This window comes from Rhipicephalus microplus, chromosome 1, assembly GCF_043290135.1.
Source record: "Rhipicephalus microplus isolate Deutch F79 chromosome 1, USDA_Rmic, whole genome shotgun sequence".
Lineage (NCBI taxonomy): Eukaryota > Metazoa > Arthropoda > Arachnida > Ixodida > Ixodidae > Rhipicephalus > Rhipicephalus microplus.
In genome coordinates, this window is record NC_134700.1 from 294,285,698 (window position 1) to 294,308,721 (window position 23,024).

General features: G+C 44.1%; 1 protein-coding gene across 9 annotated transcripts in view; it reads right to left on the bottom strand.

The window, feature by feature from the left end:
- The window catches only part of LOC119159430 (chitotriosidase-1), a 201,949-nt gene that overhangs the window by 30,529 nt on the left and 148,396 nt on the right, over nucleotides 1-23,024 (bottom strand). The window contains exons 1-2 of one of the 9 annotated variants that reach the window (XM_075865207.1): nucleotides 8,661-8,982; nucleotides 5,547-5,653 (exon numbers count right to left, since the gene is read on the bottom strand). The exons of 5 other annotated variants lie outside the window; for them this stretch is intronic. The gene's annotated coding sequence lies outside the window, so the exon portion shown is untranslated. Of the gene's footprint in view, nucleotides 1-5,546; nucleotides 5,654-6,689; nucleotides 7,998-8,660; nucleotides 8,983-23,024 lie in introns of those variants that run through there. 3 more of the 9 variants (XM_075865209.1, XM_075865208.1, XM_075865210.1) reach the window with 3 other exon arrangements.

Below are 23,024 nucleotides of genomic sequence, written 5' to 3' on the forward strand. Positions count from 1 at the left end.
CGCGGTTTGAATGAAGGCTCTATCATGAAATTGACATAACAAGCACGCACTCAAACGAAGGATTAGCTATACGAAACTTTTTCTATGAGTTCTTTATAATGGTAGTTCCGTCTGCGGAAAAGTGAGCACCGCTAATGCGGAAGCATTTACGGTAGTCGAACGAGGAGGTCATCGTACACGTATCGGTGGTCAAAGACCCGCCGCAATTGCTGCCTGAGAAGCTGTTCATTCGCACAAATTGCACACCTCCCCTTCCCCTGAAACACTCACCGAAACAACGGGAAAAAATGTCCAGCTTGCTGGTCCCATAGAACGGGCACTTTTGATGTTTTGAGCATAGGAATGAAGATAAAAGGCACGCGCTGTTTCCCTCTCCGCAAGTACGGGGCGGAGCTTATAACTTCGTGACTGGGCCCGAAATACTATATAGTGTCTCTGATGGCATCGCTTCATACTTGATGCCGGGAGCGAAAAGATAGAAAAACTTTCCCAGGAAACGAACTGATACATACAACAGCCTTTGACTCAAGGCGAGCATGATAGTAGGAATATTCTGCACAGTTGTATCAGTTCTCTGCTGTAGTGACATTTGTGCATGCTCTGTCACGTTTAAACGCGTTATAGTATACGACAATTCGTGCTGACATGTCTGTTCTGCTTGATATGCGATTTCCAGATTGTTGATATGCTTTTTCCCCCTTCTTTTTCACGGAAAGCTTGTCGTCAGTTTTCGGTATGAAATTGTGATAGAACTTGGCACGAAGTGTTTCTTGCTGAAAATAACCACCGCGCTCGCCTTTTCGAAGGCAGAAATGATCATTGACGAAAATATTATAGTGTATTGGTACATGCGCATAAGCATGGGGGAGGCGTGTTGCAAATGGGGCACATGAACAGATCTATACAAAGATTAAATGCATTTTCTTATACATTACCACAACGTCCCCATCTGCAATCCCCATCTGCATTTGTGAGACGAATCCCCATCTGCAATTGTGAGACGAATAACTACAGTTAACAAGACGTAGCTCGAATTTAAGAATAACATCTTTGTCTTTTACAACCTTTGAAAATCTACCCTCTCGCTCAGTCATTGAAAGCTTTTCTGAAGTGATATGATTAAATAGCGCTGCACTTAATTTTACTTAATCTCGACAAGATAGGTATATTATCACGATAGCGTTGAAGAGCTCGTTTCTCAGAAATTCTGGCCTCAGTGTAAGTGTGAACGTCATTGGTTATGGGCGAAAAATTATCTTGTCCGTGTCCGTGACCGACAAACCAAGAAAGATGCAAATGAGATTAATACAAAAATTTTGTATTTGAGTGAGAATTGAACCCATGTCGTTTGCGTGGCAAGCAGGTATTCAACCTCAGAGCCACGCCATTGGTTGAAATTGCTTTGAAAAAAGAAAAAAAAACACACACACACACACGCACACACACACACACACGCGCGCGCGCGCGTGCGCGTTATGAATGTTATATAGCGGAAGGAGTCTCTTAACGCATTGGCAGAAGCGCAGACTTGTGCGAGGCGTCAAAAGATGTGAATTTAGCAACGAATCCGTTTTAAAAACCCACCCATGACAAAGCCCTCAGACGTCATCAATCATCGTCATAAGCAGCAGAACCAACAACAATATGAACAGCTGCGTAGGTCCGTCTAACATGAACCGTAAGCTATAGTGATACCAGTTGAGCATGGACTTGGGTTTGAGTTCTGATTCAGGTTCCCATGAATCGCAAATGGATTCAGAATCTAGAGTCATAGAACGGCGTGCGTCACCTCAGGGTTCGCCAGTGAATCACAAGTTCAAGAGCAAAACAAAAAAAAAAACAAAAAAAAAGAGGAGAGCGTTTCAAAAAAGAACATTTTGAAAGATAGTGTCTTGGAGAATGCAGAGAGTACTGCTGGTGTTTCGTCAAAATAGGTGGTATAAAAATAATACAGTGGGACTGCCGGTCAATTTTTTCTGCAACTACTGAGTTATCTTACCTTTGTAATTAATATTTTCCTGGTGTAATATTTTTTCAAGAAATTGGCTTTCACAAGAAAAAAGCTTTCATATAAAAAAGTATCGCATCTTCAGTTTTGACCAGCCCTTTGAGGCGGTGGCTCAGCCGTATTTATTACTTAAAAAATTGCTCATCGAGGTAGAAAGCGTGCGAGATAATTTATTTACGGAAATATAGAGAGGAAGCAATGAATTTAGAAAGTGAAATTTTAGCCTTGGATATTTCTCTTGCGGTATGTTTCCCTTTTCGCTTATTTCTTATTTTCTAGCAGGCGTTTAAGATACCAGTGATTGTTCTGTAATTTCATCTTAACTGTAGGAAACAAATACTATTGGCGGGTGGTTTTAATCCTTACTTTAATCTAATCCTTTAACTCATCGTGGATTTTCAGAGCCGATATTTGCGGGCTCTGGTTTCAAAGTATAATCTAATATGTACTAACACATGAACACCCACTTTTGTTTGTAGTCAGCCTTGTTCCGCGATTGACCTTACTTTCTACAGTCCTAACCTCACCTTGAACTTGGACACAAGTAGTGACAACTTGCCCATATGTTTTGAGGTCGTAGGTCCAGTGAGCTCAGTAACCAGTCGCTCAAAACACGTAAATTTGTGTACATTGGAAAAATCACCACGGGCCGCCTAGTTGAACGAAATAGTTAAAAGTGAAGAGCAAAATACCATGCCTTTAAATTACGTGATAGAAGACTCGTTAAATAAATCGAAATTCACCATAAAGGTATCTAACAACGATTCTTCTAATTCTTGGTGGAATTCGGCTTGTGCGTGTGATTACAGGCCAAGAAGAGCTGTGTGGCGCAAACTACTTAACAACTAATCTACTAGAAATTAAAGCGATTATAAATATGTGGCTGCCATTTTCAAGAGAATAATCGGCCCTGCGAAGGACAGTTATGATAGTCAGCGTTATGAGTTTCTGTCAAAACCTAAAACCAGAAAACCTTCTTTAATTTCCTCATAACAAAAAAAGGGGGCCATACAATCATCTATAAACATTGAATCAGTGGTTTCAACTCCAACTTGAATTGTCTAGTTTTCTCCAAAGCATTGCAAAATGAATTGTAAGTCGTTTCACGTCTGTCCTCTCACGCCACTCGCGGTCACCTGAGAAAAGTGACGGTTTTGAGGAGGTCACTGCTTCGGAATTAGAAATTGTAGTGAGAAACTTGCCCAAATCTGCACCAGGTTTTGGTGGCATAACTACATCGGCAGTAAACATCATTCATAAGGTTCTACCCCAGGACCTTCTGGCAATTAATCACCGCTCTATCAAAAAAACTTATAGATTCCGCCTTATTAAAAAATTGCTAAAATAATTCTTTTATTTTAAAAAAAGAAGGTGCTGAGTTTACGTTGTATGATATCAGGCCTATATATCTCACATCTAATCTGCTAAACCTAATCGAAAAGATCTTACACAGTAGGATAGATAATTTGTTCAATGAAAACATGATCCTGAGCCCGTGTCAAATTGGCTTCAGGTGTGGTTGCTCCATTTCGTGTGCCCAGGTTGATTTGGACAGTACAATGCAGCTTTCTCGTTATAAGAAATAATTTGCCGTAACCCTGGATATCACAAAAACTTATGACAGCATGGAACATTTAAAACTAATAAATTAACTTAAAAACGTAGGTTTACCACAATACTTTGTCGCATGGCTACATCCCTTCTTATATGACAAGTAATTTCATTTTTCTCAGTCTGGTTTGTATTTTTCAAGGTACAAACAAACTAGAGGTCGCCCACAATGGTCAGTGACACTACCATTACTGTTTAATATCTTACCATGCACTATTCTTATTGCATATTTTTGAGCGCAGGAAAAAGCGCACAGACAGATGAAGACAAGACAACCAACACGCTCAAAACGCTACGTCACTATTCCTATACAGCAGGACGTGCAAGTTTTGTGTATGCCGATGATATCGTGTTTTTTTTTTCTTGCTGTTGTTGCTACAGCTGTAGATACACATACACTTTATCAAAGTATGCCGACGTTTATGAGCACTCTAAAAACGTGGTTAATAAATATAAACTTATCGCTGAATGTAATAAAAAAGTGAACTTGTAGTTTTCGAGTGTTCCTGTCTATATCGCCTTGCCTTATCCGCAAGACGTTATCATGCAGGGGGAGTATACTGAGCATTTTGGGGTCACTTATGCTGAAAAATTTAATTGGAGTCAGCACATAGAAAATATGACTGCTAAAGGAACACGTATGCTGCCTCGTAGTTAAAACAACAAGCATTCATGTTTACGCCGTGATGTTTTCATCATGATTATATTCGCCCAATATTAGAGTTTGGCTGAGTCTTGTTTTCTGGTGCACCTGCATACAAACTGAGGCCACTAGTTCTTCTAGAATGGGAATCAATACAAACTGTGTCTTGGATTTGGAAAATTTGTCTCAAATAGTATTTTATACAAATAAGCACGTCTGCCTTCTCTTCGTACTCGCTTTCGCATCCTAACAGTGCGTGCATTCCTAAAGTTACACGCATCGCCAATTAGGATATTGCAATGCATTTTTGTTAAAGAACTGACGCAATTTTTTGACCATCATCGGTTAAAGTTGTGGTGTCCCCAGGTCATTTTCTCAGAGAAACAATTGGACAAATTACGAGTGCAGCTCTCCGAATCATAAGCAGATCTGTACAACGACATATTTCCCAAGAATTGCAAACATTCGCCCAGTAGGTTAAGAGTCTCATGCTCAACCGACTGAGCTAGCCGGGCGCTGTTAGATAATTAAAGTGCATTTCGGAAGACCATTTGTCTATCTTATAGAAACGGCCGCAGTGATAGCAACTGATGCTTCAGTTTGTGAAGAAAAGGAAGAGTGACAATTAAATGATTGCCTCTGGATTGGTCTTTTTCAATTCTTTACCCAACTTTACACATACTTATCATTCGGAATCACTTGCCATCATTTTAGCTTTATGGAAATTACCCCATTTATATTAGAAGCCCCCATTCTGACAGACAGCCTATCAGTACATGTTACTCATTAACTGCATAATTTTTTTTCAGATTTTTAGAAGTATTATTTCTCTTATTCTAAGACATACGTATTATTCGCTTGGTTTGGGTACCAGGGCACAAATGTATATATCTGAGTGAATATGCGAATTCACTTGCATCACAATGTTTATTTTGCCGACGTTGGCGTTTGTTACTGCTGCATGAGTTGAAAAATTTGGCACGTCGGGCAACTACGCTAAGTCTGCATTGTTAGCTCCTGAGTTCCCTCACCTCAATTATTGTTGCAAAAATCGAAGTCGCTCTTCCACTGGGGCTTAGATAGCAGTTATCAGAATACATCAGAATACGAGTCCCCCCCTTCCCCCTAAACATTTACCTTCACAGGTCTGGTCTGGTGCAATCACCTTTATGCCTCCATTGCAATGAGAGTGATGAGAGCAATGAGACATGGTCCCTTTGGATCATGGCTTTGTAACGTGTAGATTATTTACCAATCAGAAAAAAAAAATACTTCTGGACGAACCGCTTTGAAGGTTGAGAATAAATGTATCCTTTCTGGCGCTTCTTTCCTCTGGGGCCACCGTGCTGCGTTTTAGCCACAGGAGCGTTTGCGAGGCCGTATGCGGTTTCCTACGAGAGACGAGACGAATTGAATGCTAAGTTCATCGAAATGAAACATATTTTTAAAAAACGTTGGCCATATCTTCTTCATTTTATTTATTAATATGAATCGCATTAAAAGGTTATCAAAATCAAGCATATTACTCTAAACCATTATTCTTTTTTTTTCTTGTGAAATAATCTAGCAAGTGATTTTAGAGCCCTCTATTGCTTGACATCTTGAAATTATGAACAAATTTTTTTATATAGCAAGGCATCGCTCGTTTTATGGCCGATCCTGATGATGGGTTGCGCCAGGATAAAAGGGGTAATCAATCAACCAACAACTGTGCTTGCAATAGACATTCAATGATACTGTTGTTTTAACAACAACATTAAAACTGACAGTGTTTCGCGCACATACGTTCGTCTTCTTGGGGCACGGTTAAGACATGCACCGACGCAGGTGACAGTATAGTTCACGCACACGAGACCCGCTTACGCTATCGCGGCTCTTGAAGGCGTCCTCAAACTTGTCTTATATCTTTATCTTGTCGGGATAGAGAAGTTCATGCGCCATCTATCGGATATATATGGCATCAATATAATGCACCAAAGCGCATCCTTGTTGATAGACAATCTGAATAGGGCCAAACCACATGGGATGTTTGATTGATTGATATGTGGGGTTTAACGTCCCAAAACCACCATACGAATATGAGAGACGTCGTAGTGGAGGGCTCCGGAAATTTCGACCACCGGGGGTTCTTTAACACATGGGACGTATACCGAGAGCGGTTCAGTACGCATTGTTTCAGCTTGTGTTCTCCCTTATCCCCATATAATTTAAGGTTATCAGTGCAAAAATAACACACTGCGGACAGGAAGAAGAAGGGAGCAGCGCTTGTCCCATCTTTCATCTCTGTCCGCCGAGTGTTATTTTCGAGCTGTTAACCTTAAGTATGCCCTATCAACTAGCCCCGTCAACCGCTTTATTAAGTCCCATCTAATAATACACAGTGAGCAGGAACACAGTCGCTACTGTATCACGTGACTATGTACGTACCTGTCCCCACGTGTAGACGGGGCAACCTCAGCGTCTGCACTGTAGCAAAGTTGTACTCTTTTTCCGTCCTTTGTCGGTACCACGTGCCACACAGTGTGAAGCAGACGTGAGTGAAGGGTTCGCATTGTTCTCCAAAAAAATTGTCCCAAATAGTCCCCCCGAAGCAGTCTAACAGTAGATCTGCTTTTGCAAGAATGAGTCAATGAACTGTTTTCAGCTTGTGCAAGCGTCATATTGTCGTTTAGAGCTATACAGAGCGCTTGACATTGCACCGAACAGCTGCTAGCACATGATGCGTACCAAACCGCAAGCCTCGAACAATGCGTGGGTTATTTCAGATGCGCAATATCTCAAGCCTGAAGGGGGCGACGGCAGCGTTGTACGCTTGTCTCTCACACCGGGGCTGTTAAACGTTATAGTTTTCCATGGAGTGCCACGTGAGAAGAACGAGCGCACAGACAAAAGCAAAAAGAAAAGGCTGCGCACTAGTGGTGTTAAGGAGGGACAGTCTTCACTGTTTTTCTCTTCGGTCTTTTCCCCCATCTTTTTTTTTTCTTGCCAGCGAAATATATATGCCATCAGCGTTATTCCAACTTTTTTACTGTCCTGGTCCTCCGCCTAACGTGCAATTTTGACACCTTCCTGGAGCAAAGGACCTGTTAACATTACAAACGAGGGTTATAAAAAGACGGAAGATGTTCCTGAAATTGGCCAAGTAAGTTCGTGCGGGGTCGACTATGTTATGTATGGGAAATACGCATACCGTTTAAGTGAACTACGAATATGCTAGTTTGACAAGAAGCCTGATAATTGATATGGGGGGCTTAACGTCCCAAAGCCACCATATGAATATGCGAGACGCCGTAGTGGAGGGCTCCGGAAATTTCGACCACCTGGGGTTCTTTAACGAGCACCCGAATCAGAGCACACGGGTATACAGCGTTTTCGCCACCACCAAAAATACAGCCGCCGCAGCCCGGATTCGATCCCGCCACCGGCGGGTCAGCAGCCGAGCCCCTCAGCCACTAGATCACCGTGGCGGGGTGACAATAAGCCTAGCGGGGTACTCTATGGGACATGGTTGGCACATGGAATCACTCTAATCTCGTAGTACGCGCGCGCACACAGAATGCGCATGCATGCGGTATGCGACTCTTATTAACCCCCGTATTCAGAAACGCTCCTCAACTCGACTTTCAACCTTCACTTGACAGAGTTGAGCACTGCGCCGCTGCTCGGCTGAAAATGATGCTGCGCTACTCAAGAATCACATCAGATTGTCGCTTGTGTGCAGTGACTTGCCGTGTCTAGAGACGGCGCTCCCATCGGCTTTCTCAAGTGAAGGTGAAGCGTTGAGTGAAGGGTCGTTCTAGATTACGGGGGTAAGAAACACCTAATTGCGTTCAAGCAGGTCGGCGCACGTGACTAGCGTAATGATTTTGTTCGTCATAACCGCGTCATACGCTGCAAATCCAATCACTGAAGGTAATGCTGGCTTTGATGTAAGTGTTTTTCAAATTTACGCCGAGGACAGCGACACGAATCGTATACACACTGGTAACGAAAATACATGCATAACGATGCATTGCTTAGACCTAAAATTTCGCGCTTCACTCCACGATTACTCCATTTCTGTACATTCCTTCCTTTGGTCATAAAGAAAGGACCGGTACGTCGCGTTTAAGAGGCGCCTAATGCTTCATTGTAAAGAAAAAGAAAAAAAAAACGTGCAGACAGTAGTGAAGGAACACAGACAACAGAAACGCCGACTAATAAATGAAAGGATCGCGGAGCAGAAATCAAACTTACCTGCGCACGCTCGCGAATGTCACCCGCCTATCAATGTCATGCGTGGGCACCAACAGAACAGCTCAACTTTGTTACTCAAGATTGGTGTGAACGTTTCCATCAGTGCTGCCAGTACGCAACACTAATCATTTCCGTGCATGGCATGCAAAAACTGGCGCTCACTTTCAGCGGCGTGTCTCTCCATTCAAGGTGGCGTCGTCCACTGGTGCGATTACCGCTGCTCCTCGGGTCCGGCGCAGTCTGTGCGGGCCGTGAACGTCCGCGCGGGGGCCGCTTTGCACTTTCTTTATCCGCGTGCACGCGCCAGCGAGCTCGACTCGCGCTCGTTCCACACAGGCGTGATCTAGTTGGCCTGCCAGCCGTGACAAGGAGCCACCGCCGCTCTCACCTAAACCGCGACCGTCAGCAACCGATCGCGGCCGAAGAGGACCCCGAAGTGCACTCTTCCTTGTCCGCGTTTTGTGAGCGTTGTTTTGTTTTTCTTATATCGAAGTCTTTTAATTAGCGCGTACCTCATTCTGCGAAGTTCCGCCGTTTCGTGTGACCGTGTGACCCATCATTCATTTCCTTTGGCTTTTTGGAAATGAAGGAAGTGGAATATAGTGCACGGATCAGCGAGTGAATTGAATAGTGACGCGAATTTCCGGGAGTAGCACACGCAACATTGTTTAATTGGTACTTCCCAGCAATGGTTCATCTTATAGGCGATAACAATGCTCTTTTTTTAAGAAATAGTGGAGCTATACTAACTCGGTGGTATAGCTATACCTTGCCACATTATTTAATATGGCAGATCAATGTATAAACTTTCCAGTAATTTTACTACAATATATACAGGCTCATCTGGAGATATAGTGGAGGAAACTAAAGCAGCGAAACACATACCATCATCGTCATTCTGACTCCTCATAGTTTTCGTATGTAGGTATAATGTTTGGGGAACATTGCTCACGTCAACCTATCAGCAGATGCGACCTATATACAGCGAAGTAGTAATTTTAAGCCAATATATCTTTAACTGCCATGACAAGAAGAAAAAAAAGTGAGACCGTATGGTCACCTAATGCGATCACTACGCCACTAAATGCACACCACCGCGACATCTTCTAAGAGGCATGGACGAGCCACAACAGAGAACACGCACGCAAGCACAGAACAACGACGCCCTGCAGCAAGCAAAGTCCTACTTTGGGGCAGCGTATGTCGTATGTGTGAATTAATCAACTCATGACTCATCTGATGTTTCACGTTACAAGTTATATTTTCGGTTTTTGCCCCACAAAGCCTGTCATGAGTGCTCAGCGCCAACTGCGCCTCATTGTTCGAGAAGATTCGCGATTATTGCACATCGTTCTGTTACGATTAGGCACAAGATGCGAACACTCGAAATTATTCCAGACGATAGTTATAGCGCCAGAACAAAACGACGACACAGAGACAAGAAGGACATGAAGTCTCTGTGTCATCGTTTTGTTCTCGCGCTATAACTATCGTCCTGTCATACCAAACCGCCACACTTATTCCAGAGCTTGCGCAATGACCAGAGATAAGGCTGGAACATTATACGGCACATACATGTATAAATGCCGATGCGCTTCACCGCTTGTCAGTTGATCGACTGCCGACGCTCCGTATACGCCGCTATCAGTGCCAGCTTGTTGCTGTATCTGACTTCCCATTTACAGGCCACAAGCTCGGCCGAATAAACAATTTCGTCTGAACATCTAAACTGCTCCCTTCGTCCACGTCACGACCCCGTGGCAATATATACGTGCGCCATAGCGTAACATAAAACCAATTATAGCAACGCCAAAAATCATAGCTTATAATAGCTTGGCTAAATTTTCAATAGCTCTGTCACAATCTGTTCTGTTCTGTTCTGTTTTAACTGTTTTGCTGTGGAGAGGTTGAGGTGCCTATTGCCTCGGCTACTCCATATCACAAAGTTCTGCAGCGAAAAATAAAATAATAATACAGAACGGTACCCAAAAATTAACAATACGGAAAAGAAAAAAACACATAATAGCACACTGAAACCAGTTCAAATAACATGCCAATACACAGTTTCTTCACGCAGTTCACACAGACATAAACTACTTACACGCACACCTTACTAATCTAATGTCAGTGTATACATGACCACATTTTACATAATACCCATCTCTGGCTGTCAGTCATAGGCGCTTGTCCAGTCCGGTCTCTACTAAAAAGTCTGTCAGGAAGATTATTGCCTTTTTCTGGAGATGCATCTCAGGCCATGGTCCAAGTAGTTTCTTTATTGTGAGGGGCCCTCTGTCCAAACTTGCTCATTTGTTCTTTAAATTTTCTCTTTTATTCGCGTATTTAACGCACTCCAAAAGAATATGGCGAACATTTTCTTCTGCATGACCACAATGGCATTCCGGTGAGTTGGATCGATGTATCTTGTGCAGGAAGCTGTTTGTGTATGCTACTTCCAATCTAAGTCGGTGGATCAATGTCTCTAGGTGTCGTGGGAGGTCTGTCGCTATGAAAAATTTTCTGTGTGGATCAACTTCATAAAGTACCGTTTCCTTTGATTTAGGGCTCTCAAACCACTTCTCCTACGAACAATGGTTAGCTCCTTGCAATATAAAATGTCGAATATCCGCCCCAGACATAGGGATTGTGCAATCCCGTCCTTCCTTCAATGCTTTCTTCGCGAGACTATCAGCATCATCATTTCCCTTTATTCCAATGTGGCTGGGTATCCATTGGAATACGATGTTGTGACCCTGCGATGAGGCATATTCCACAGTTTCTACGATACATTGTGCTATTTCACCATTTTTGTAAGGTGATCTCACATTTCTGATTAGCTGAAGAGCAGGTTTGATATCAGTGCATATCACCCATTTTCGTGGCTCAAGATTCTCGCAGATAAGCTTAACTGCTTCAAAGATAGCCACCTATTCTGCTGTCGTCGATGAAGATTTGTGCGATAATTTGTACATCTTCTTTTTCTGAATTTCGGGTACAAAGACCGCACAGGCTGACGCTTCTTCCGTGCATGATCCGTCTGTATATATCTTCGTTTTTTCATTATGCATTACATGAAGCTGATGAAGTACTAACTGTGCCGCTACTAGAGGTGCCATGTCTGCTTTCTTCTCTATGCCTTCTATTTCACGGATAACGTTGAGAAGTGGCAGCGTCCAAGGGGGTTTTGAAGGTTTCCATTGTTTAAATTCTGGTACTACTGCTTGAAATGATGATATAGTATCCTCTAGTCTCGTTGCCGTTCTTTGTGTTAGTGCACCAGATAAAAAATGACTTTCATGTTGCGCGAAAATTCTAAATACATTTTGAGATGTTTCTTTAGTTCGGAGTACCGCCAAAGGTGGCTCTCGAGCCTCCGCATACACTAAAGCACTGGAAGTTGACCGTGGTAAACCCAGACATACCCTCAAGCTCCTTGCCAATAACAAGTGAAGTCACCTTTCGGTGGAGGCTGGGAGTCCGTGCAGCAGAGAAAGTGAGTAAGTTACGATGGGGCGTATCCAGGCAACATGCAGGGATAATAACGACTTTGTAGTACCACCCCATTTGGCCTCGCAGAGATGCCGGAGGATTCGAATGGCCTGATTCACTTTTTGTTTCAGGGACTGGACATGAGGCGACCATGTTAGTTTCCGGTCTAAAATTACTCCCAAGAATTTATGAGTTTTAACCATTTGAATAGGCTGATTTTGCAGAATAATCTGGAAATTTCCAGGTATTTTTAATGTAAACGGAAGTATGGCTGTTTTAGCCAGACTCAGTGCTATACCTCTTTTTTTTAGAAATTGGTCTACATAATCCAATCCTTCTTGTAGAGTTTGTTGTACATCCGAAAACGACGGACCAGACGTCCATATACTTATATCATCAGCATATACTGAACATCTGATGTTGGGTGGAAGATTATACGGGAGCTGCGCCATGACTGCATTAAAGAGAGTAGGGCTTAGTACGCTGCCCTGTGGCACTCCTTGGTTGACGACATGTTCTGACGTTGGGCCCTCCTGCGTAACTACAACAATTTTCCGGTGCTTCAGGAAGTCAGCGATCCAACGCAGTATCTTGCCCTTGAATCCCTGTAACGCCAGGTCTTCCAGAACGTGAACGTGACTCACTGTGTCGTATGCTCGGTGGACATCAAGGAATACAGCGACAGTGATGTTTCCTTGCGTTCGTTGGTTTTCCACATCTGTGACCAAATCCAGAATGCAGTTCATTGTGCATCTACCTCTTCTGAAGCCGGCTATGCTTTCTGGTAGTAGTTTTTTTATGTCTTGCCCCCATAAAGTTCGTCCATCGATCATTTTTTCTATCACTTTTGAAAAAAAATTTGTCAAACCAACCGGTCTAAACGAGTCCAACTGCATAGAGCTCTTTCCTGGCTTTAGCAATGGTACTACTTTTGATATCTTCCAACTTTCTGGAACTTTTTCTTCTTGCCAACTTTTATTATAGATGTCCAACAGGTGTAATTTTTCTTTTTTTGCACAAATTAGCAAGAGCAGCGTATGTAACTCCATCTGTTCCTGGTGAACTTGTTCGTTTTACTGAAGACAGCACATATTGGAGCTCCTCTGGTGTGAAGCTGTCATCCAGATCTGATGAACTGATCGCAGAGAACTTTGTTACAACCACCGAAGCTGATTCTACTGAGGATTTATATTCGCTAGTTTGGGCGGTCTCTCCATTTCTCAGTATAAGATCGCAAAATTCTTCGGCAATCACACGTTTGCTAACTTCTCGAGACAGCGCTAGAGCCTGTAGTGGTCTCGAGTGGACTACTGGCTGTCGGAGGGCGCGTACCATGTTCCACAGTTGAGGCGCCGAGGTAAATGGAGAAAGTGAGGCACATAAATCTTGCCACCTTTTGGTTGAAAGCTTCTGCAGTTGGTTACGCATTGCAGAATGTACTTTCTGTGCAACCTTGAAATCTTCTAAATTACCCGACCTGCGATATCTTCTTTCAGATCGGCGTCGTATTGCCCGAAGTCTCTCATACTCAGCGTCAACACCCGAATACCCATCTGAAATGGGTACTGCACGAGTTGCTTTTGTTAGAAATTTTTTTATCTTCGATGCATACGTTTCTGCGTCAGAACAAGGTTCAAGATTTTGTCTCTGTAGTTCTAGAAAGATTGCCCATTTTGTAATTCTTGTTGTGCGGTTATTTCTCGTTTTCTTCAACTTTGGGTGATATAGGAATACTGGCAAGTGGTCACTTCCTCTTGGGTCAGCGTCTGCAGTCCAGTCTGCTCCAGCCGCTAATTCAGAGGAGCACACAGTAATGTCTAGTACGCTGCAGTAGTTATGCCCCCGTAGAAACGTCGGAGAACCATCATTTAGTATAGTGTAACCATAATCTTCGCATATTTTTACCATAGCAGATCCCCCTACACTACAACGCTCACTAGCCCACAATTCATGGTGCGCGTTAAAATCACCACATATAATTATGGGATCATGGTCAGATCTACACACTGCAGCCAACTCTGCGTATGAAACGTTTGCTTGAGGGTGCACGTAAACACTAACTACAGTTACAGTAACTTTCTCATTGATAGCAGAGATTGAGTGATGTCACTTTCTCATTGATAGCAGAGATTATCTCAGATACTATGCGATTGGGATTCACCTTCCAGAAGGAGTCCTCGGCAGCGATTGGTCTGAACACCACCGGTATCCCCGTAGCTCGGTTCTTGTGATGGGTGACCACCGTGTAAGCTCCCTCGTCTTCAATTGGGTGCTTCTGTATCCATCTGTGTCATGTCATTAAGGGAGTACGTCAATGTAGCGTCATCGTTGTCAACCTCTTCTTCCTCCTCTGTACGCCTCTGCTTGCACTGCGAGGCCTCGCTGTTCTCTGTATGGGACGTCGATATTGTTGCTTAGCCTGCAGCAACTTGAAGTCGAGCGGGATAGATAAGTGGTGCTCCGCTTGGCGCTAGCGGCATCTCGTTGTCCCCCATACCCGGGCTTTGCCAGGTATGAGGCACGGGCCCGCTAAGGGGCAACTCTGATCGCGATGCGTAGTGAGACTCCGACTCACCGATGTTTAGCTGCCACTCTGGAGACAGTCCACTCACCGCACACACTGTAAAAAGATCCTGAACTCAGTATAATAACTGAATTAAGAGAGCGAAATGAAGCACAATCATATGAATGAATATGAAATGAAGTCACAATCATATTATAAAATACCACAACCGACAAAGCTAGTAACGTTTACTAGCTATACGAAAATTGTAACCTCGACCAACGCTGACATGCCAAGGTAACGACAATATTTACTACATCTCATATATTTCTAGAAGGGAAAACGTCAGATAAGCAAGAAGTAAAAGTGCCACGGAAGTATAGCAAATGGTTCTGTTACCATCTTTCTTAATACATTTTTTTTTCAAGAACTTGTGACATTAGTCGCAAATTTCTTAGTTGTCGTGGCGATCTCGCTTCTAACCGTTCATTCTCTCCTAATAATAAATTCGGGTATAACTGCAAGAATAAAGATTTCAATAAAATAAAGCAGTAGAGGTCACTGCAGGCACGCCCCCTTTACGAGAAATTGACAGGTTTTTATTGTTGTTGTTGATGTTGTTGCTGTTGTTGTTGTTGTTGTTGTCAGAGACGCAAATGGGCTGAAAAGACGTAGGATTTTATAGCGCTTATACAGCACAATATACAGCACAAGGCTATGAGGAAAAAAGAAAAGACAAATATTCCTGATGAAGGCACTACGCACATACGCAATAATTTTCCAGTTGCACGATTAAATAAAACTACACTGAGTTAAACATCACCGCGAAAACTCGGATTTCGATATACCACATGAGCAACACATCTGTGTGATTCATCGTGTATGCTATAGGATGCCATCGCTGCCCAGGTGGAGCGCCTACCCTTCCTCCATGCGCGCCTAAAATTTACACGATGCGCCGCCCTGGCAATCTGGCTGAGAACCAGTTAGTATAGGACCGAGGTGTAATACGAGCACGTACTACGCGTGCACGTTTTAACGTGCCCGTAGTAAACGTATACCGCGCGCTTAAACGCATGGTGAGCGCCATGCGACACTACCCCTGGCCATCCCCTGCTTTGCCCGATGTGTGTCGTGTTTTAGTCAATTCGGAAGGCGCAAGACCAGCCACGAATTAGACACTTCGCTGAAAACTGTGACGCAGCGGGTGAGTTGCGATGCCATCGATTCTCCGCTATGGTTTCAGCGATGTGGTTTGCGCGATCGGATACTTTCGCGAAACAGTGTTGTCGAAAGGACAAACGCTGTCCGATATGAAGTACGTCGCGGATGAAACGGTGTGATTTTTCGACGCAGTGCCAAGCACTTAGGGCGTTCACTTACAGGTAAGTGTCCCTCGAATTAAGAAGGAGCACGCAGTGCTTAAGAAATGGTCACGGACAATTCGACCCACAGGGATGCTGTCGAAAAAGTCCGGCGTCGGCAGCGGCGTCGGTGCCATTGTTCGACCTCAAAGGCTGCGCAAGCTCGAAACGACAGCGCCACCTCTAATGCTGCACCATTAAGTCGAGCCGCCACAGGACCGACAAATTCAAAGAAGATTGCGTAGAGGACTATCTCTACAGAGCAATGGCCTATTCTTCAGAGTCATCCGCTAACCATAGAACGACAGCAGACCACGCCCACTCAGGGGTCTTCACCAACCGCTGATGACACACATAAGAAAGATGGCAAAGTCATAACTATGCTCCGTTCTCTCATGGATGCCATCCGGGAGATTTTTTTGGACATGAGGACAACGTCTGCTCGAAGCGCTCTCAAAGTAATGGACGCCTCAAGCCCAGTACTTGAATCGCTCGAGTAGAAATATGGCTAATGATCACCAAGAAGCCAAGGAAGCATCCATCATTCAGTGCAACTCCAGTGGACTAAAACTGCGTCTTTTCGTACTTTCGTCAATCAGTGTGCGTCAACATGTCTCAAGGCATCAGCATTTGTGAACTCAACGCGTGTGCGAGCTCTCCTTTGTCACATTTTTTTTCCATCTTTAAAACTCCCTCATCCCTATCCCTAGTGTAGGGTAGCATACCGGTCGCTCAAGAATGGTTAACATACCTGCCTTAACTTTCCCTCCTGTTCCTCCTCCTACAGGTAAGTGTGTTGAAATAGCGCTTGCACAGCTCGACGTAGTGTGCAGGTTGCTCGTAATACGTCCGATTTGAAGAAAAATTAATAGTTTCTCAGGCAGCACTGAGGAAGAATTCGGCCCAGTGACAGCTGTTCTGAGAGATAACATCACATTTACGTAGTTGGTATAGTAGCAGCTCTTGCACTATAAATTACAGAAGCTATGTCGCTGCGCGCTCTTTGCCTTATGGTGCGATACGGCTAGCGTGAACCCACAAAATGCCTGTATCGCAGTTTTCCAAATAAATATTTGAAGCTGACGGTGAATTGTGAAATGAATGTCTGAGGCAACCTTCACATGAAAGGCCAGTGTAAAGCGGAGATAATTCAAACATGTCGCAGCGGTCGTGCTTTAACGAAGTCGACTCGCCGTCGTCTGGAGACCGTTTGCAAGCTTACGGTCGGCCGTCATCTAAACCTTATACTTTAAAGAAAGAATGCTTTTGGACAACCTGGTGACTTAGTGGTGGTTCCGCGGTTGACATGCAGTGTGTGGTCAGTAATGCAATACACGTAGGTCACCACGGTTGTTCTAGCAGTCATCGTCTTGTAACCAGTCTGGAACTGTGCACGTGATTGTCAGATATATTCCCGTATATTTACTCAAATGTGATGCTACTTTTTTTTTTCTTTCAAATTTTTGCTACTAAAGTTGACCTTCTACTCCCTCCCCCCCCCCCCCCCCCCTGAAATGTCACCCCACGCGTTATATTCGTGGTCGTGTTACAATCGAATAAATACGGTGTGCGTAATATATGAAGCGATGCTTACGCAACCAAGGTTTTAATGTGCTTTCTTAAACGTTTTCAAGAAAAGTTTCAATAAAATTGTGTTATTTTCCAGAGTATCAATCCCTGTGCATTGGTGCAAAGGTGCAAATCGACGCCGGATGAAGTCAACTATGCATGCTCTCGATTATTTTTTCTGTCATTAAAAACTTTTCGTGGTTGTGGCATTCGTGAATTCAGCAATAACGCCAGTCTCGAACCCTCTTTATCCCCGTCCGATCATCACGCATGGCGGCATGGTTCACGTTAGTATTTCCGCATTTTTCCGGCCGCGCTCGACAGGGCGGTGCTCGATGTCCGCGGCGGAGGTACCGGTGCGTGATAGCAACCTGCAAAGAGCGGTTGTCAACGCAAACCAAGAGGTATGGCGGATGAGTCGAGAGAAAGGCTTTGAGGTGGTGGAAATAAAGAGAAAGGTGCATAGGTGGGGTGGTTTTCAACGAGACAGAATTCACTTCGATGGGCGGCTAGGTCATGAGGTGGGTTGGCGACTTGCACGACGCGCAGTAGATTTTTTGGAGGGCAAGCGGGCCCTTCGGGGTGCAGGATAGCTAGTAACGAGGAAAACAACCAGGGAGACTCTTTGGCAGGTGGTATAAACAGATACGATTCCAAAGTGACACCAGTATCTAAGAGAGGTAGAGTCCATGGCAGAAAGCCAATTCAGACATAGGGTATATTAACATGCAGGGTGGTAGGAACAGGCTGAAGTGGGAAGAGATAGAAGAACAGCTAAGGGAAGGAAGGCCGATGGTATACGGTTTTGTAGAAGCACATCTCAGGGACTTGGAACAACCTCCGAACAATCCGGACTACGCGTGGGAATATTGTAATAGAACAAAAGGCAGCAGAAAGAGGGGTGGTATTGGGGCATTCATTCGTAAAAGTACAGACTGGCAAAGGGTCAAGCAGGAGTGCAAGGAACATTTATGGCTGAAAGGGAAAGTGGCAGGTCAAATGACACTGCTTGGTTTCGTGTACTTGTGGACGGCAGCAAAGGCCAGAGAGGAAAACCAGGCAATGGTAGAGTGTATATCAAAGGACATTCAGGAGTTAGGAAGAGAGTTCGAGATAAATATACTAGGACATATGAATGCGCATATAGAAGATATAGATGGGTATACCGACCCGACAGGCAAAATGATCATGGATATGTGTGAAAGGCTTGATTTGATCGTTTGCAACAGTACCAAGAAGTGTGAAGGGCAAATAACATGGGGGGTAGGAAAGCTGCAGTCGACGATAGATTATGCACTGATGTCACATAGGATGTATGATAAGCTCAGGGGAATGCACATAGATGAAAATGGCTTCAGAAGTCTGGGTAGTGATCACAAACGTATCAAGCTAAGCTTTGGAAGAGCAGTGAAAGTGGGAAGGAGACAAGATGAGTAACTAAAGGAAAATTTTTATCCATAAAGGCAAATTGAAATAGCCACTAAACAAATTGAGAAAGTAATCACGGAGGATAATAAAACAGTGTGGACATACACGAATCTAATTAGACTGTTTGAGCTAGAGCTTGCTAAGACGCGCGACAAGTCACCCCGGAAAAGAATACACAAACCCAAAAGTTGGTGGGATAAGGAAGTTAAGAGAGCCATAACAAAACGCCAGGAAGCCTTTAGGGAACACAGACATGCTAAGCAGCGGGGTGAACCGACAGATGATGTTGAAAGAAAATGGGAAACCTTTCTAAGCTCAGCTTAGAAAGGTTTCCCATGAGAAGCATCCCTCCTGATCAATGAAAATATTAGAAGAAAGGGTGCTCAGTGGCTGGCAGAAGTACATAAAAAGGACAGAAAGGCAGCTGCGAAATTTTGGAACCATCTAAACTCCCTAAGATATGAAACAAACCTAGAGCAGAGGTTTATAACTACAGCTCAAGGTGTTAGGCTAGAAGGGGACGAAGCTATTGAATATATAAGAACAAGGGTGACAGAAAAGTTTCAAAAAAGAAGTGATTTATGCACCACAATAGACAAGGACGAATCAAGTGGTGCAATGGCTCCATTTTCTCAACGAGAGTGGGAAAGGGCTGAGAAAAGGGTTCCTAGTAGTACATCAACAGGCCCAGATGGCATTCTAATAAGCGATATTTCTTGGTCAATTTCAGTTGATGCTAAGGTATGTCCTTCCTCGCATCTGCATGGCGCGTTAGAAAAGCGACGAAATACGAAGTACTGCACGCACGCTAAAAGCTCAGCCGCGCTGTGCGTTGAACACGCGCGCGCTCCGAAAAGCGCTTGGAAGTAATACGGCGGCGCGAGGTCACGTGATGCGAGTAAGCCAATCGCATCGGTGGTGGCGCGCAGAAAATAGATGCGGTACTCTAAAGATTTTCTAGTGACGCTAGCGGAAACTCTAGTGCTGATTCCCCATAAGTTGACGTTCTGTCTACGTCAAAGTGATACGTCTGAAAACTTACGTCCACAACTGCCCAACGCAACAGTCTAGTTTAAACTCGCGTCTTTGTTTGTATGATCATTTCCTTCTATCTTTTAATCTCTCAGTCCTCTTCCCCCAGTGTAGGGTAGCAAACCGGACGCACGTCTGGCTGACCTTTCTTCTTGCGCCTCCTCCTCCTTGTTCACCTTTTTTAATTTCACCTTTACGTACAAAATGGCAATTTGGTGGGCTAACGTTCAAAAACCATGGCATGATTATGAGGCACTCCGTAGTAACGGTTCATATTTCAGTGTGACAGCGCACAACAAAAGGAGCAGACTGACAGAATGAGAAACGACGCACACAACAAGCGCTCCCATTTGCGTCGTTTCTTCTCCTGTCAGTCTGCAGCTCACTTCGTTACGCGCTGTTGCACTAAAATATGAACTAATACCGACCCGACCAAGTTGCCGTCTTACTGCCGTCGTGAAGAGCTCCGGAATTCCGACCATCTGAGCATTTTAACTCCATAGCGTTAAACAGCTCGTTTCGCCGTAAGTCCGGTGCTGCCATCAATCGGTGTCAGTGTCGCTGGTTGTCAGGGAAAGATCATCATCATCTTACCCATGACGGGAAACTCAAGAGAAGTAAAAAAATATATTCGGTTTGAGTGATATTCGAACCCAGCTCATCTGCGTAGCAACCAGATGTTCTACCACAGAGCCATTCTTCTTTTTTTTTTTTGCAGATACTGCTTCGAAAAACAAAACAATATGAGAATGTTTAGTAGAAGGAGTCTCTTTAACACATGTAATATTGCGTGGCAGAAGCGTGGAATAGCGCCATACGTCAAAAAAAAAATGTGAAATGCGCTGCGAGTGGGTGTTTTCAAAGCCTGTTAATTACTAAGCGCTCAGATTCACCGGCAGTTTCAGGACCATACACAAAGTGAGCAGCTGCGTAGATTTTCGCGTTGCGGACGCATTGTGGACCCTTCGCTGATTCGGAGAAGGAAGAATTTTGGCAGGACTTGACAACTGAGCACGCGGCCCGATTACGTTACCGCGTTCTTCTTTGAAGGCGAAGCTCAAAAAGAGTCCTTCAAATGTTTTCAGGTGCACCTATTGAAATAAACTGTACATGAGCCCCTATGGTATTTTCGCCTCCATCGAAATACGACCACCGTGACTTGGATAGAACTCGCGATGTTCGAGTAAGCCAGTGCCCTAGTGACGCCTGTATCATAGTGACGACCATAGTTGCATTAAAACGTTTTAGTCACTCGTTGGGCCAGCTGGTTCAAGATCTTGCGTCTATTAAAAAGCGCAGAAGCGGTGGAATGAGATTTGAACCAGGACCCTCTGCATTGGAGTATTGTATCATGCAGAGCCATGGTGCTGCCTGAAAACTATTTACATGAAGACGCCCCGCAGACGTCTTGTCGGGCAAGGAATCATGTAATAAAATGTGGTGAAAGAGTAAAATAACATCTTATCATCACACAATGCTGATTGAGCAACGAGTGTGCGGTTTAGTGTTTTCCATTCGTGCTCAACCATAATTCCAGATCGTCATCAGCCACACGCAGCATCATTGAAATGCGCGTAATTACCTTACAGGTGTGTATACCCGGTGCCTGGCTTCTCTGCAGAAAGACGATTCATGGCTTGGTCTATGCCTTCCGGAAAGCCAAAACTTCACAAAAGTCCCAACTCGAAGCTGCGCTCAGGATTGTCGTATCGTAATCGTTGGTGAATATTTTTTTTTCTATCGTGTGCTTGTTGCATTGCCACAGTGGCAAACCGCACAGTAGTTTATTGAAGCGCATCACATGTGTCAGTTAGCTCGATTAGTGGATAGCGAAAACCGGGCTCTCGCAAAGAATTTTGGGCTATGGCACCTGTCTGCATCGACTTCCGGTTCAAGACAGCCGTGCAGCCGTATACGGGCATGCTTGCCATCGCTTTCTGCGTGTTCCAGCGAGCAGTGGCGGTCTTCTTTTCTCTCAAATTACAGCTAAGTTCAAGCTGTAATGCAGCTTAGTTGAATAACAAGTGCAGCCACTACAGTGCAGTTTCAAGGCGTGAGCGGTCATTTCTTCACTGAGGTGGCACGCACCTTCGGGCGCACGCACGTTGATTTGCAGCAAAAGCTGTTTTTGCACACGTCTTGAGGCACATAAAAGTTGTTTTTTTTTACACAGTGCAGTGTCATGAAATGGCCTTCTATTCCGTCTTCTTGTTTCGAACCCGTAAAATTATTTTTTTTTTCGTCTTATGCTACTAGGGTACCATCTCTATTACGATATAGTGAATAGCAATAGCAAAATATTCATTACTAAAAAAGTGGACGACTTTCGAAATGTTCCAGCTTTCCTTTTACGTCTCTGAGTTTTACTTTACGTGAAATGTCGCTCCCTCAGGCACTAGGACATTGCGTGTCAAAGCATGCAAAATTCTGCGCACTCGGCATCTATACATCTGTCTGAAATTTCACTATAGATGCTATCGGCACTTAGCGCTCGCAAGTCTCTGAAATACAAGAAACACATAATTATGCAACTCGTTGGTTTGAAATAAGCGACGATCATTTATAATAATAATAATAATAATAATAATAATAATAATAATAATAATAATAATAATAATAATAATAATAATAATAATAATAATATATCTCACGCGCATCAAAACCACTACGTGATCATGATAGACTCCGTAGTAAAGGGTTCCGGAAATTTCGTTTGGTATTCTTTAACGTGCAGTGCCCCGCCACGGTGGTCTAGTGGCTAAGCTACTCGGCTACTAACCCGCAGGTCGCGGGCTCGAATCCCGGCTGCGGCGGCTGCATTTTCGATGGAGGTGGAAATGTTGTTGGCCCGTGTGCTCAGATTTGGGTGCACGTTAAATAACCCCAGGTGGTCGACATTTCCGGAGCCCTCCGCTACGGCGTCTCTCATAATCATCTGGTGGTTTTTGGGACGTTAAACCACACATATCAATCAATCTTTAAGGTGCACTGACGTCGCGCAGTTCCAGGGCTTCAACCAATCCGCCTCCGTCGAAATGTGACCACCACGGCCGGGATCGGCTCCGTGACCGTCCGGTAAGTTCGATCATTTTGCGTCCTACGGTGGCCGTTGCACTCCGTTGACCTTTTGCGAGCTAAGCA